This window comes from Sinohyriopsis cumingii, chromosome 15 (genome assembly GCF_028554795.1).
Source record: "Sinohyriopsis cumingii isolate HCF-2022 chromosome 15, ASM2855479v2, whole genome shotgun sequence".
Lineage (NCBI taxonomy): Eukaryota > Metazoa > Mollusca > Bivalvia > Unionida > Unionidae > Sinohyriopsis > Sinohyriopsis cumingii.
This window is the reverse complement of record NC_142975.1, coordinates 106,048-121,489: the sequence shown is the minus strand read 5'-3', so window position 1 is coordinate 121,489 and position 15,442 is coordinate 106,048. Positions and strand designations below refer to the sequence as shown.

Sequence of the window (15,442 nt, the reverse complement as noted above, 5' to 3'; positions counted from 1 at the left end):
AACATTTAGTAAATTAAAAAATATTTTTATGTAGCTTAAATTCCTCACCTACGAGTTGAAAATGAAAACTCACAGTGAATCGTGTTTGATAAGTCTTAATGTTTATAAAGTAGAAACGTACGCTCCCAATGACATTATAACCTTCGCGATAATGATAATTTTGTACAATCATAAACACTAAATTTAAATAATATCACCCACCCCTCAACAGTGGGAGGCTATTTTCTTGTAACAACTAGTATTGCCATCCATTTAGAATTTATAGAGGTATCAGAATACCGATAAGATGAACTTACCTATAAGTTAATGTAGTTGACCATCATGGATGTTTAGAACACGTTTTATGACTAGTTATAGTGTTTTCTACCATGTTCTACATCTGCGCCTCGGGGTAAATCATTTGCTCTTTTGACATATGCTGGTGCGCATGCTTTCTGAAGAATGCTTTTAGTTTCTCCTGAAGATATAATCTCTCATGGAAAATGTATATAGCCTCGGTAGCGCAGCAGGTAGCGCGTCAGTCTCATAATCAATCGTAGAGAGCAATCTGAAGGTCGTGAGTTCGATCCTCACCCGGGGCAGATATTTTGTCTCCTTAGCTCGAATTATTACCTTTTATCCTTTGTGGTTATTCTATTTAATTCCACCAATTATACTCACATTAGAGTGAAAACGCCAAATGTATATATCAAATGTAACGACCAAGTTTGAAGGATGGTGTGCCTCAAACTGATGGGAAACTATCATTACCTATTCAAACAGATCCCACTTGAAAGCACAATGGACACTCTACACCGTTCCAGTGGCCTAATGTTTAGGGCGTCCGTTGTGGATGCGGGAGGTCATGGGTTTGATCCCCAGCCTAGTCCTATCAGAGACTTACAAAATTGATACTGACAACTGCCTCTCTAGGTGCTCAGCATTAAGAAGTTAGTGATAGAACTGGTTGGCCTGGTCTCAGAATAATGGGACTGGGTGGGACATCATGCTACGTGTCTGCGACATGATGTCCCAGTGCTAGGCATCACTATAAACTGCCACACTGCAGACAACGTACCTATATGATTGAAAAATTGTTAAAGCTACGTTAAAAATCCAAATCAAACAAAAACACACTCTCCCTCTCTCTCTCTCTCTCTACTGTAAAGACAGAAAAGGTACATGCACGTGATACTTGAGTACAGTATCAAACTTGACTATTTTAAAAACAACTTGCAACAAAGAAAGGCAAATATTGTTCTATCCGTCGAGCATAAGTTACAGGGAAGATGATACTTTTGCATTTGGTAATGGTCAATTGAAGTCTGTATTGATCTGTGGAAGTCTGTATTCATAAACATGAAACGGGGACCAAAGGATATAATACAATTACACGTTTGTTACATAAATATAATCTTCTTCCCATGCGTATATTAGGACAAAATTCTGTCGGTCTCGATCCCGCCAACTTTCTGCTCTTACATTAATAAATATATTCCCTGTCTGGTGTCAGATATAACATTTGCAAATAATATTTGTTAAAACATATCTATTCGTTACTTCAGTTTGAATATGTGTGCTCGCTACCTAAATTCTCAAAGACAAAGACTTATGATCTGGAGTAATTTAATCATCATACCGTATCATGACATCGATCTCCTGAAAAACTGTAAGCATAGAACAGGGAGTATAGGTTTATAACCCACTTTGAAAACGATTGTACATTCATCAGTTTCTTAGTCTGCCAGCGACCATTATCGTGCTTTAATAGAAGACACACTTGCCGATAGATGATACATTTTCAAACCGCCTAGCAAAACTCTACGTTCATTGACATAGTTTGAACAACGCTTCGAACTTTTGTCTGTCATCTTTGAGGGCCATCAGGAACCCCATCTAAGCCAGTTCACTCACACACAGCAAATATGGTGGATTTGTGTGTCGTCGACGTGCTGCTACCCATCAAAAGGAAACCTTTCGGATACGCCTAAGTAGGGAACGTGTCGTCATTCAATGGAAATGGTTCATCTGCGAGTAGGACTATGTGGAATGTATTTGGCCCGGAGTGGATGAAAGCAAGTTATAACCCAAACCAACATTTTTCCAATTTATAATATCATCATTCTTATCAACTGCATTAATACATACATATTAGGGTCAAGTCAAGCAGCTCAATGCACCCGACCCTAAAAGATATATACAACAATGTAGCCATCATTTGAAAACAACCGGGGAAGAAATAATAACTACTATAATATACGTTAACTAATTCGATTCAAATACAATTTCAATAAATATAATTCGCAACAAAATACCGTTTGCATAGCAAAGGCTACAAAACGAACGTGCCGCACTGTAATCAATATAGAAAGCGTCGTACCTCGGTGCATATCAGTCTTCCTACTGGTGACGTCACGATAAATCAGCCATTGGTGTTAGCACACTCAATTAGGTTTGACCTACTTCCAATTGGAGGGCGCCCATCAGGGCCCGAGGTCATAAACATAATAACGCGTAACAATATCTAGATTTCCAAACGAGTATATTTTGAAAAACATTTCCTCATGGGCAAGATCCATTGTTTCATCAATCGGAATAGGATTCACTATCACAATATTAAAGTAAGAACCTGATTCACCTAAATTACGCTGATTTGACGACGTCTATATGTCCTTTCTAAAGAAGGAGTTCTGTCTTCAACAGGAATCCAGAGAAAGTGTTCCGAACATTATACATGTGTTAGTAGTAGTAGTAGGAGTAGCAGTAGTAGTGTTAGTGGTAGTAGTAGTACTAGTATTAATGGTATTTGTATGAGTTAATGTTACACGAGGAATGGTCTTCTCTTTCCAATCACATACAATTCAACAAACTCCATGCCATCATGTAATGAAGACATTTTGTGGTTTATTTTCTACAGAGAAAATTATAATGCATATTTGTCGCTTTCAGTTACCGATCCCTGAATAGAAAAGTTTTAACACATGATATGATCAGTGTTCTAACGATATTTTTCGAACATTGACTGGGGAGACCTGTATAATATTTAACTCCAAAATATTTGTTTGAAATTGTTTTCATTGACTGAATGGATGTATCGATATGTATTCATCAGCCCATAAGGACGGTTCATGGGTCAACTGTTATTTCTTGTTATACTCATGTATTGTCCTTGAGAGCCAGATTTATTATTCGACTGATTATTGGTGACCTTCGCTAGCACAGTTTCGCAAATTGCATCAATGTTGCATAGCCTCAATCAGAGTTGACAATCCTCCAATGTGACCATTGATTCAATACACATGAGGGCCAATCTCACAATCGCCTTTCTATAGAAAGACTTCTTACTTGTCCTATGTTCAGACCACATGATAGATGATTCTCTTTCAACTTTTCTTGGAATATGCTCGTTTGCATGGCAGTCCTTCAACACAGTTAACGTCTCCATCCGGAAAGCGCTAAAATGAAACGCAGCTAGTTCAGTCACAGTTCCTGCCTTTGAACATTTAGTAAATTAAAAAATATTTTTATGTAGCTTAAATTCCTCACCTACGAGTTGAAAATGAAAACTCACAGTGAATCGTGTTTGATAAGTCTTAATGTTTATAAAGTAGAAACGTACGCTCCCAATGACATTATAACCTTCGCGATAATGATAATTTTGTACAATCATAAACACTAAATTTAAATAATATCACCCACCCCTCAACAGTGGGAGGCTATTTTCTTGTAACAACTAGTATTGCCATCCATTTAGAATTTATAGAGGTATCAGAATACCGATAAGATGAACTTACCTATAAGTTAATGTAGTTGACCATCATGGATGTTTAGAACACGTTTTATGACTAGTTATAGTGTTTTCTACCATGTTCTACATCTGCGCCTCGGGGTAAATCATTTGCTCTTTTGACATATGCTGGTGCGCATGCTTTCTGAAGAATGCTTTTAGTTTCTCCTGAAGATATAATCTCTCATGGAAAATGTATATAGCCTCGGTAGCGCAGCAGGTAGCGCGTCAGTCTCATAATCAATCGTAGAGAGCAATCTGAAGGTCGTGAGTTCGATCCTCACCCGGGGCAGATATTTTGTCTCCTTAGCTCGAATTATTACCTTTTATCCTTTGTGGTTATTCTATTTAATTCCACCAATTATACTCACATTAGAGTGAAAACGCCAAATGTATATATCAAATGTAACGACCAAGTTTGAAGGATGGTGTGCCTCAAACTGATGGGAAACTATCATTACCTATTCAAACAGATCCCACTTGAAAGCACAATGGACACTCTACACCGTTCCAGTGGCCTAATGTTTAGGGCGTCCGTTGTGGATGCGGGAGGTCATGGGTTTGATCCCCAGCCTAGTCCTATCAGAGACTTACAAAATTGATACTGACAACTGCCTCTCTAGGTGCTCAGCATTAAGAAGTTAGTGATAGAACTGGTTGGCCTGGTCTCAGGATAATGGGACTGGGTGGGACATCATGCTACGTGTCTGCGACATGATGTCCCAGTGCTAGGCATCACTATAAACTGCCACACTGCAGACAACGTACCTATATGATTGAAAAATTGTTAAAGCTACGTTAAAAATCCAAATCAAACAAAAACACACTCTCCCTCTCTCTCTCTCTCTCTACTGTAAAGACAGAAAAGGTACATGCACGTGATACTTGAGTACAGTATCAAACTTGACTATTTTAAAAACAACTTGCAACAAAGAAAGGCAAATATTGTTCTATCCGTCGAGCATAAGTTACAGGGAAGATGATACTTTTGCATTTGGTAATGGTCAATTGAAGTCTGTATTGATCTGTGGAAGTCTGTATTCATAAACATGAAACGGGGACCAAAGGATATAATACAATTACACGTTTGTTACATAAATATAATCTTCTTCCCATGCGTATATTAGGACAAAATTCTGTCGGTCTCGATCCCGCCAACTTTCTGCTCTTACATTAATAAATATATTCCCTGTCTGGTGTCAGATATAACATTTGCAAATAATATTTGTTAAAACATATCTATTCGTTACTTCAGTTTGAATATGTGTGCTCGCTACCTAAATTCTCAAAGACAAAGACTTATGATCTGGAGTAATTTAATCATCATACCGTATCATGACATCGATCTCCTGAAAAACTGTAAGCATAGAACAGGGAGTATAGGTTTATAACCCACTTTGAAAACGATTGTACATTCATCAGTTTCTTAGTCTGCCAGCGACCATTATCGTGCTTTAATAGAAGACACACTTGCCGATAGATGATACATTTTCAAACCGCCTAGCAAAACTCTACGTTCATTGACATAGTTTGAACAACGCTTCGAACTTTTGTCTGTCATCTTTGAGGGCCATCAGGAACCCCATCTAAGCCAGTTCACTCACACACAGCAAATATGGTGGATTTGTGTGTCGTCGACGTGCTGCTACCCATCAAAAGGAAACCTTTCGGATACGCCTAAGTAGGGAACGTGTCGTCATTCAATGGAAATGGTTCATCTGCGAGTAGGACTATGTGGAATGTATTTGGCCCGGAGTGGATGAAAGCAAGTTATAACCCAAACCAACATTTTTCCAATTTATAATATCATCATTCTTATCAACTGCATTAATACATACATATTAGGGTCAAGTCAAGCAGCTCAATGCACCCGACCCTAAAAGATATATACAACAATGTAGCCATCATTTGAAAACAACCGGGGAAGAAATAATAACTACTATAATATACGTTAACTAATTCGATTCAAATACAATTTCAATAAATATAATTCGCAACAAAATACCGTTTGCATAGCAAAGGCTAAAAAACGAACGTGCCGCACTGTAATCAATATAGAAAGCGTCGTACCTCGGTGCATATCAGTCTTCCTACTGGTGACGTCACGATAAATCAGCCATTGGTGTTAGCACACTCAATTAGGTTTGACCTACTTCCAATTGGAGGGCGCCCAGCAGGGCCCGAGGTCATAAACATAATAACGCGTAACAATATCTAGATTTCCAAACGAGTATATTTTGGAAAACATTTCCTCATGGGCAAGATCCATTGTTTCATCAATCGGAATAGGATTCACTATCACAATATTAAAGTAAGAACCTGATTCACCTAAATTACGCTGATTTGACGACGTCTATATGTCCTTTCTAAAGAAGGAGTTCTGTCTTCAACAGGAATCCAGAGAAAGTGTTCCGAACATTATACATGTGTTAGTAGTAGTAGTAGGAGTAGCAGTAGTAGTGTTAGTGGTAGTAATAGTACTAGTATTAATGGTATTTGTATGAGTTAATGTTACACGAGGAATGGTTTTCTCTTTCCAATCACATACAATTCAACAAACTCCATGCCATCATGTAAAGAAAGCATTTTGTGGTTTATTTTCTACAGAGAAAATTATAATGCATATTTGTCGCTTTCAGTTACCGATCCGTGAATAGAAAAGTTTTAACACATGATATGATCAGTGTTCTAACGATATTTTTCGAACATTGACTGGGGAGACCTGTATAATATTTAACCCCAAAATATTTGTTTGAAATTGTTTTCATTGACTGAATGGATGTATGGATATGTATTCATCAGCCCACAAGGACGGTTCATGGGTCAACTGTTATTTCTTGTTATACTCATGTATTGTCCTTGAGAGCCAGATTTATTATTCGACTGATTATTGGTGACCTTTGCTAGCACAGTTTCGCAAATTGCATCAATGTTGCATAGCCTCAATCAGAGTTGACAATCCTCCAATGTGACCATTGATTCAATACACATGAGGGCCAATCTCACAATCGCCTTTCTATAGAAAGACTTCTTACTTGTCCTATGTTCAGACCACATGATAGATGATTCTCTTTCAACTTTTCTTGGAATATGCTCGTTTGCATGGCAGTCCTTCAACACAGTTAACGTCTCCATCCGGAAAGCGCTAAAATGAAACGCAGCTAGTTCAGTCACAGTTCCTGCCTTTGAACATTTAGTAAATTAAAAAATATTTTTATGTAGCTTAAATTCCTCACCTACGAGTTGAAATGAAAACTCACAGTGAATCGTGTTTGATAAGTCTTAATGTTTATAAAGTAGAAACGTACGCTCCCAATGGCATTATAACCTTCGCGATAATGATAATTTTGTACAATCATAAACACTAAATTTAAATAATATCACCCACCCCTCAACAGTGGGAGGCTATTTTCTTGTAACAACTAGTATAGCCATCCATTTAGAATTTATAGAGGTATCAGAATACCGATAAGATGAACTTACCTATAAGTTAATGTAGTTGACCATCATGGATGTTTAGAACACGTTTTATGACTAGTTATAGTGTTTTCTACCATGTTCTACATCTGCGCCTCGGGGTAAATCATTTGCTCTTTTGACATATGCTGGTGCGCATGCTTTCTGAAGAATGCTTTTAGTTTCTCCTGAAGATATAATCTCTCATGGAAAATGTATATAGCCTCGGTAGCGCAGTAGGTAGCGCGTCAGTCTCATAATCAATCGTAGAGAGCAATCTGAAGGTCGTGAGTTCGATCCTCACCCGGGGCAGATATTTTGTCTCCTTAGCTCGAATTATTACCTTTTATCCTTTGTGGTTATTCTATTTAATTCCACCAATTATACTCACATTAGAGTGAAAACGCCAAATGTATATATCAAATGTAACGACCAAGTTTGAAGGATGGTGTGCCTCAAACTGATGGGAAACTATCATTACCTATTCAAACAGATCCCACTTGAAAGCACAATGGACACTCTACACCGTTCCAGTGGCCTAATGTTTAGGGCGTCCGTTGTGGATGCGGGAGGTCATGGGTTTGATCCCCAGCCTAGTCCTATCAGAGACTTACAAAATTGATACTGACAACTGCCTCTCTAGGTGCTCAGCATTAAGAAGTTAGTGATAGAACTGGTTGGCCTGGTCTCAGGATAATGGGACTGGGTGGGACATCATGCTACGTGTCTGCGACATGATGTCCCAGTGCTAGGCATCACTATAAACTGCCACACTGCAGACAACGTACCTATATGATTGAAAAATTGTTAAAGCTACGTTAAAAATCCAATTCAAACAAAAACACACTCTCTCTCTCTCTCTCTCTCACTCTCTCTCTCTCTCTCTCTCTCTCCTGTAAAGACAGAAAAAGTACATGCACGTGATACTTGAGTACAGTATCAAACTTGACTATTTTAAAAACAACTTGCAACAAAGAAAGGCAAATATTGTTCTATCCGTCGAGCATAAGTTACAGGGAAGATGACACTTTTGCATTTGGTAATGGTCAATTGAAGTCTGTATTGATCTGTGGAAGTCTGTATTCATAAACATGAAACGGGGACCAAAGGATATAATACAATTACACGTTTGTTACATAAATATAATCTTCTTCCCATGCGTATATTAGGACAAAAATCTGTCGGTCTCGATCCCGCCAACTTTCTGCTCTTACATTAATAAATATATTCACTGTCTGGTGTCAGATATAACATTTGCAAATAATATTTGTTAAAACATATCTATTCGTTACTTCAGTTTGAATATGTGTGCTCGCTACCTAAATTCTCAAAGACAAAGACTTATGATCTGGAGTAATTTAATCATCATACCGTATCATGACATCGATCTCCTGAAAAACTGTAAGCATAGAACAGGGAGTATAGGTTTATAACCCACTTTGAAAACGATTGTACATTCATCAGTTTCTTAGTCTGCCAGCGACCATTATCGTGCTTTAATAGAAGACACACTTGCCGATAGATGATACATTTTCAAACCGCCTAGCAAAACTCTACGTTCATTGACATAGTTTGAACAACGCTTCGAACTTTTGTCTGTCATCTTTGAGGGCCATCAGGAACCCCATCTAAGCCAGTTCACTCACACACAGCAAATATGGTGGATTTGTGTGTCGTCGACGTGCTGCTCCCATCAAAAGGAAACCTTTCGGATACGCCCAAGTAGGGAACGTGTCGTCATTCAGTGGAAATGGTTCATCTGCGAGTAGGACTATGTGGAATGTATTTGGCCCGGAGTGGATGAAAGCAAGTTATAACCCAAACCAACATTTTTCCAATTTATAATATCATCATTCTTATCAACTGCATTAATACATACATATTAGGGTCAAGTCAAGCAGCTCAATGCACCCGACCCTAAAAGATATATACAACAATGTAGCCATCATTTGAAAACAACCGGGGAAGAAATAATAACTACTATAATATACGTTAACTAATTCGATTCAAATACAATTTCAATAAATATAATTCGCAACAAAATACCGTTTGCATAGCAAAGGCTAAAAAACGAACGTGCCGCACTGTAATCAATATAGAAAGCGTCGTACCTCGGTGCATATCAGTCTTCCTACTGGTGACGTCACGATAAATCAGCCATTGGTGTTAGCACACTCAATTAGGTTTGACCTACTTCCAATTGGAGGGCGCCCATCAGGGCCCGAGGTCATAAACATAATAACGCGTAACAATATCTAGATTTCCAAACGAGTATATTTTGAAAAACATTTCCTCATGGGCAAGATCCATTGTTTCATCAATCGGAATAGGATTCACTATCACAATATTAAAGTAAGAACCTGATTCACCTAAATTACGCTGATTTGACGACGTCTATATGTCCTTTCTAAAGAAGGAGTTCTGTCTTCAACAGGAATCCAGAGAAAGTGTTCCGAACATTATACATGTGTTAGTAGTAGTAGTAGGAGTAGCAGTAGTAGTGTTAGTGGTAGTAGTAGTACTAGTATTAATGGTATTTGTATGAGTTAATGTTACACGAGGAATGGTCTTCTCTTTCCAATCACATACAATTCAACAAACTCCATGCCATCATGTAATGAAGACATTTTGTGGTTTATTTTCTACAGAGAAAATTATAATGCATATTTGTCGCTTTCAGTTACCGATCCCTGAATAGAAAAGTTTTAACACATGATATGATCAGTGTTCTAACGATATTTTTCGAACATTGACTAGGGAGACCTGTATAATATTTAACTCCAAAATATTTGTTTGAAATTGTTTTCATTGACTGAATGGATGTATCGATATGTATTCATCAGCCCATAAGGACGGTTCATGGGTCAACTGTTATTTCTTGTTATACTCATGTATTGTCCTTGAGAGCCAGATTTATTATTCGACTGATTATTGGTGACCTTCGCTAGCACAGTTTCGCAAATTGCATCAATGTTGCATAGCCTCAATCAGAGTTGACAATCCTCCAATGTGACCATTGATTCAATACACATGAGGGCCAATCTCACAATCGCCTTTCTATAGAAAGACTTCTTACTTGTCCTATGTTCAGACCACATGATAGATGATTCTCTTTCAACTTTTCTTGGAATATGCTCGTTTGCATGGCAGTCCTTCAACACAGTTAACGTCTCCATCCGGAAAGCGCTAAAATGAAACGCAGCTAGTTCAGTCACAGTTCCTGCCTTTGAACATTTAGTAAATTAAAAAATATTTTTATGTAGCTTAAATTCCTCACCTACGAGTTGAAAATGAAAACTCACAGTGAATCGTGTTTGATAAGTCTTAATGTTTATAAAGTAGAAACGTACGCTCCCAATGACATTATAACCTTCGCGATAATGATAATTTTGTACAATCATAAACACTAAATTTAAATAATATCACCCACCCCTCAACAGTGGGAGGCTATTTTCTTGTAACAACTAGTATTGCCATCCATTTAGAATTTATAGAGGTATCAGAATACCGATAAGATGAACTTACCTATAAGTTAATGTAGTTGACCATCATGGATGTTTAGAACACGTTTTATGACTAGTTATAGTGTTTTCTACCATGTTCTACATCTGCGCCTCGGGGTAAATCATTTGCTCTTTTGACATATGCTGGTGCGCATGCTTTCTGAAGAATGCTTTTAGTTTCTCCTGAAGATATAATCTCTCATGGAAAATGTATATAGCCTCGGTAGCGCAGCAGGTAGCGCGTCAGTCTCATAATCAATCGTAGAGAGCAATCTGAAGGTCGTGAGTTCGATCCTCACCCGGGGCAGATATTTTGTCTCCTTAGCTCGAATTATTACCTTTTATCCTTTGTGGTTATTCTATTTAATTCCACCAATTATACTCACATTAGAGTGAAAACGCCAAATGTATATATCAAATGTAACGACCAAGTTTGAAGGATGGTGTGCCTCAAACTGATGGGAAACTATCATTACCTATTCAAACAGATCCCACTTGAAAGCACAATGGACACTCTACACCGTTCCAGTGGCCTAATGTTTAGGGCGTCCGTTGTGGATGCGGGAGGTCATGGGTTTGATCCCCAGCCTAGTCCTATCAGAGACTTACAAAATTGATACTGACAACTGCCTCTCTAGGTGCTCAGCATTAAGAAGTTAGTGATAGAACTGGTTGGCCTGGTCTCAGGATAATGGGACTGGGTGGGACATCATGCTACGTGTCTGCGACATGATGTCCCAGTGCTAGGCATCACTATAAACTGCCACACTGCAGACAACGTACCTATATGATTGAAAAATTGTTAAAGCTACGTTAAAAATCCAAATCAAACAAAAACACACTCTCCCTCTCTCTCTCTCTCTCTACTGTAAAGACAGAAAAGGTACATGCACGTGATACTTGAGTACAGTATCAAACTTGACTATTTTAAAAACAACTTGCAACAAAGAAAGGCAAATATTGTTCTATCCGTCGAGCATAAGTTACAGGGAAGATGATACTTTTGCATTTGGTAATGGTCAATTGAAGTCTGTATTGATCTGTGGAAGTCTGTATTCATAAACATGAAACGGGGACCAAAGGATATAATACAATTACACGTTTGTTACATAAATATAATCTTCTTCCCATGCGTATATTAGGACAAAATTCTGTCGGTCTCGATCCCGCCAACTTTCTGCTCTTACATTAATAAATATATTCCCTGTCTGGTGTCAGATATAACATTTGCAAATAATATTTGTTAAAACATATCTATTCGTTACTTCAGTTTGAATATGTGTGCTCGCTACCTAAATTCTCAAAGACAAAGACTTATGATCTGGAGTAATTTAATCATCATACCGTATCATGACATCGATCTCCTGAAAAACTGTAAGCATAGAACAGGGAGTATAGGTTTATAACCCACTTTGAAAACGATTGTACATTCATCAGTTTCTTAGTCTGCCAGCGACCATTATCGTGCTTTAATAGAAGACACACTTGCCGATAGATGATACATTTTCAAACCGCCTAGCAAAACTCTACGTTCATTGACATAGTTTGAACAACGCTTCGAACTTTTGTCTGTCATCTTTGAGGGCCATCAGGAACCCCATCTAAGCCAGTTCACTCACACACAGCAAATATGGTGGATTTGTGTGTCGTCGACGTGCTGCTACCCATCAAAAGGAAACCTTTCGGATACGCCTAAGTAGGGAACGTGTCGTCATTCAATGGAAATGGTTCATCTGCGAGTAGGACTATGTGGAATGTATTTGGCCCGGAGTGGATGAAAGCAAGTTATAACCCAAACCAACATTTTTCCAATTTATAATATCATCATTCTTATCAACTGCATTAATACATACATATTAGGGTCAAGTCAAGCAGCTCAATGCACCCGACCCTAAAAGATATATACAACAATGTAGCCATCATTTGAAAACAACCGGGGAAGAAATAATAACTACTATAATATACGTTAACTAATTCGATTCAAATACAATTTCAATAAATATAATTCGCAACAAAATACCGTTTGCATAGCAAAGGCTAAAAAACGAACGTGCCGCACTGTAATCAATATAGAAAGCGTCGTACCTCGGTGCATATCAGTCTTCCTACTGGTGACGTCACGATAAATCAGCCATTGGTGTTAGCACACTCAATTAGGTTTGACCTACTTCCAATTGGAGGGCGCCCAGCAGGGCCCGAGGTCATAAACATAATAACGCGTAACAATATCTAGATTTCCAAACGAGTATATTTTGGAAAACATTTCCTCATGGGCAAGATCCATTGTTTCATCAATCGGAATAGGATTCACTATCACAATATTAAAGTAAGAACCTGATTCACCTAAATTACGCTGATTTGACGACGTCTATATGTCCTTTCTAAAGAAGGAGTTCTGTCTTCAACAGGAATCCAGAGAAAGTGTTCCGAACATTATACATGTGTTAGTAGTAGTAGTAGGAGTAGCAGTAGTAGTGTTAGTGGTAGTAATAGTACTAGTATTAATGGTATTTGTATGAGTTAATGTTACACGAGGAATGGTTTTCTCTTTCCAATCACATACAATTCAACAAACTCCATGCCATCATGTAAAGAAAGCATTTTGTGGTTTATTTTCTACAGAGAAAATTATAATGCATATTTGTCGCTTTCAGTTACCGATCCGTGAATAGAAAAGTTTTAACACATGATATGATCAGTGTTCTAACGATATTTTTCGAACATTGACTGGGGAGACCTGTATAATATTTAACCCCAAAATATTTGTTTGAAATTGTTTTCATTGACTGAATGGATGTATGGATATGTATTCATCAGCCCACAAGGACGGTTCATGGGTCAACTGTTATTTCTTGTTATACTCATGTATTGTCCTTGAGAGCCAGATTTATTATTCGACTGATTATTGGTGACCTTTGCTAGCACAGTTTCGCAAATTGCATCAATGTTGCATAGCCTCAATCAGAGTTGACAATCCTCCAATGTGACCATTGATTCAATACACATGAGGGCCAATCTCACAATCGCCTTTCTATAGAAAGACTTCTTACTTGTCCTATGTTCAGACCACATGATAGATGATTCTCTTTCAACTTTTCTTGGAATATGCTCGTTTGCATGGCAGTCCTTCAACACAGTTAACGTCTCCATCCGGAAAGCGCTAAAATGAAACGCAGCTAGTTCAGTCACAGTTCCTGCCTTTGAACATTTAGTAAATTAAAAAATATTTTTATGTAGCTTAAATTCCTCACCTACGAGTTGAAATGAAAACTCACAGTGAATCGTGTTTGATAAGTCTTAATGTTTATAAAGTAGAAACGTACGCTCCCAATGGCATTATAACCTTCGCGATAATGATAATTTTGTACAATCATAAACACTAAATTTAAATAATATCACCCACCCCTCAACAGTGGGAGGCTATTTTCTTGTAACAACTAGTATAGCCATCCATTTAGAATTTATAGAGGTATCAGAATACCGATAAGATGAACTTACCTATAAGTTAATGTAGTTGACCATCATGGATGTTTAGAACACGTTTTATGACTAGTTATAGTGTTTTCTACCATGTTCTACATCTGCGCCTCGGGGTAAATCATTTGCTCTTTTGACATATGCTGGTGCGCATGCTTTCTGAAGAATGCTTTTAGTTTCTCCTGAAGATATAATCTCTCATGGAAAATGTATATAGCCTCGGTAGCGCAGTAGGTAGCGCGTCAGTCTCATAATCAATCGTAGAGAGCAATCTGAAGGTCGTGAGTTCGATCCTCACCCGGGGCAGATATTTTGTCTCCTTAGCTCGAATTATTACCTTTTATCCTTTGTGGTTATTCTATTTAATTCCACCAATTATACTCACATTAGAGTGAAAACGCCAAATGTATATATCAAATGTAACGACCAAGTTTGAAGGATGGTGTGCCTCAAACTGATGGGAAACTATCATTACCTATTCAAACAGATCCCACTTGAAAGCACAATGGACACTCTACACCGTTCCAGTGGCCTAATGTTTAGGGCGTCCGTTGTGGATGCGGGAGGTCATGGGTTTGATCCCCAGCCTAGTCCTATCAGAGACTTACAAAATTGATACTGACAACTGCCTCTCTAGGTGCTCAGCATTAAGAAGTTAGTGATAGAACTGGTTGGCCTGGTCTCAGGATAATGGGACTGGGTGGGACATCATGCTACGTGTCTGCGACATGATGTCCCAGTGCTAGGCATCACTATAAACTGCCACACTGCAGACAACGTACCTATATGATTGAAAAATTGTTAAAGCTACGTTAAAAATCCAATTCAAACAAAAACACACTCTCTCTCTCTCTCTCTCTCACTCTCTCTCTCTCTCTCTCTCTCTCCTGTAAAGACAGAAAAAGTACATGCACGTGATACTTGAGTACAGTATCAAACTTGACTATTTTAAAAACAACTTGCAACAAAGAAAGGCAAATATTGTTCTATCCGTCGAGCATAAGTTACAGGGAAGATGACACTTTTGCATTTGGTAATGGTCAATTGAAGTCTGTATTGATCTGTGGAAGTCTGTATTCATAAACATGAAACGGGGACCAAAGGATATAATACAATTACACGTTTGTTACATAAATATAATCTTCTTCCCATGCGTATATTAGGACAAAAATCTGTCGGTCTCGATCCCGCCAACTTTCTGCTCTTACATTAATAAATATATTCACTGTCTGGTGTCAGA

The 15,442-nt window shown here is 38.0% G+C and overlaps 5 non-coding genes across 5 annotated transcripts; all 5 read left to right on the top strand.

Moving 5' to 3' along the window:
• The first annotated feature begins 491 nt into the window (after positions 1 to 491).
• Positions 492 to 581, top strand: Trnam-cau (transfer RNA methionine (anticodon CAU)). The gene is given in 2 exon segments: positions 492 to 528; positions 546 to 581. It is a non-coding gene; the product is annotated as a tRNA-Met (tRNA).
• Positions 582 to 3,968: 3,387 nt separating this feature from the next.
• On the top strand, positions 3,969 to 4,058 carry Trnam-cau (transfer RNA methionine (anticodon CAU)). Its single transcript is given in 2 exon segments — positions 3,969 to 4,005; positions 4,023 to 4,058. It is a non-coding gene; the product is annotated as a tRNA-Met (tRNA).
• Positions 4,059 to 7,444: 3,386 nt separating this feature from the next.
• Trnam-cau (transfer RNA methionine (anticodon CAU)) lies at positions 7,445 to 7,534 on the top strand. Its single transcript is given in 2 exon segments — positions 7,445 to 7,481; positions 7,499 to 7,534. It is a non-coding gene; the product is annotated as a tRNA-Met (tRNA).
• Positions 7,535 to 10,942: 3,408 nt separating this feature from the next.
• On the top strand, positions 10,943 to 11,032 carry Trnam-cau (transfer RNA methionine (anticodon CAU)). Its single transcript is given in 2 exon segments — positions 10,943 to 10,979; positions 10,997 to 11,032. It is a non-coding gene; the product is annotated as a tRNA-Met (tRNA).
• Positions 11,033 to 14,418: 3,386 nt separating this feature from the next.
• Trnam-cau (transfer RNA methionine (anticodon CAU)) lies at positions 14,419 to 14,508 on the top strand. The gene is given in 2 exon segments: positions 14,419 to 14,455; positions 14,473 to 14,508. It is a non-coding gene; the product is annotated as a tRNA-Met (tRNA).
• The last annotated feature ends 934 nt before the right edge of the window (positions 14,509 to 15,442 follow it).